Source organism: Eupeodes corollae, chromosome 2 (assembly GCF_945859685.1).
Source record: "Eupeodes corollae chromosome 2, idEupCoro1.1, whole genome shotgun sequence".
NCBI classification, from domain to species: Eukaryota; Metazoa; Arthropoda; class Insecta; order Diptera; family Syrphidae; genus Eupeodes; species Eupeodes corollae.
In genome coordinates this window covers 114,372,847-114,374,263 of record NC_079148.1, presented here as the reverse complement: position 1 = coordinate 114,374,263, position 1,417 = coordinate 114,372,847, and positions in this window count along the sequence as shown.

The window sequence follows — 1,417 nt, the reverse complement described above, 5'->3', positions numbered from 1 at the left end:
CTTACAGATACACTTTTTTTCACATTTTTCCAATGCTTCCAATAATTTTTTCCATTTTGTTCGTGGTCGAGTGAAAAAAGTACCAGAAACAGTTGCGTGTGAGAAACAGAATTGTGTGTCATTCCGCAGTGTTTTTGTTCTGATTCGCACCGTATATGCGAAAACTCACTCGATGTGAGAGTTACAGAACATGGGCTGCTTCAAATTCAAAGCTCTACATTAGTAAATTCAAGGCAGAAGCTGGAGTAAATGCGATTAGATCGACAGTTATTCGGTAATGCAGAAGGCAGTCCATGTAAGAAATGAAGAAAAAACTACTATAGAATGCTGCACGCAAGAGCCAACGCCTTAATTGTGCAACAAATCACCGTAGGTTGAATCCAGATTTGCATACCATCGTCTTTTCCGATGAAAAAAAAATAATTTGGACGGACCTGATGGATAAAGCTAATATTTGTATGATTTAAGAAAGGAAGAAATATATCTTTAGAAACGACACAGCAAAGGAGGCGGTGTAATGGAATTGGGAGCAATTACCTACCTATATTACGGGACAGTGGAGCTGAATTATTAAAGCTCTAAATTTTTCATTTCAATCACTTAAAAATCAATTCTGGAACGAGCTTTTCCACAGTTTTCTGAATTTTTTGGTGTACAACGATGGACTTTTCAACAAGATAATGCACCCATGCACACCGCACGGACAACAAAAACATGGACCATGACCCAAATATTCTACACCATAGAAAACGGGTGGGGTTGGCTTTCAAGAAAAGTCCATAAAAGAAGATGTCAATAACAAAAACCGACAAAATTGTTGAAGCCATAAAGCGGTCCTGGGCCTAAGTGTCGCTTGATGTTGAATCAAGACCCGTTCTATAGGACCTCGTTGGAATAGTAATGCACGTAAGAAGATTCGGCTGTTCGATATAAGCCGGTACAGCGCGCATCGTAAACACTGATGCTTAAACAACCCAACCTTCTCCATCTGGGAAGGGGCAACATTGAACCACACAGGACAACCATAAACGATCATTGGGGTCAAGCCGACTGTTGTGAAACAGCCCTTTCATTTCGGAGTGAAGGCTCCCATGGCCCTGGTAAGAGCCTGTCGAAATATAAATACGGATCTAACTAGATACCGAGGTATTTCATTACAATTTTGCTCGCTAATCGCTGCCCGTAAAGATCAACGATGAACATCGCCCGGAACAGAATTGTCTCCAAGTCTCCGACTTCTGGACATTTATTATCAGTTTCCGGCAGTCGCAATATCGCTGAATCTTGTCGAAATCACACGGCAAGAGAATTCTAATGACCTCAACCTTTCGGGACATTCTGTACGCAATTAGATTGACACAATTGCGACTACCTATCAGATAGCTGATGTAAATGCTGAAGAGAATATGCGAATTCA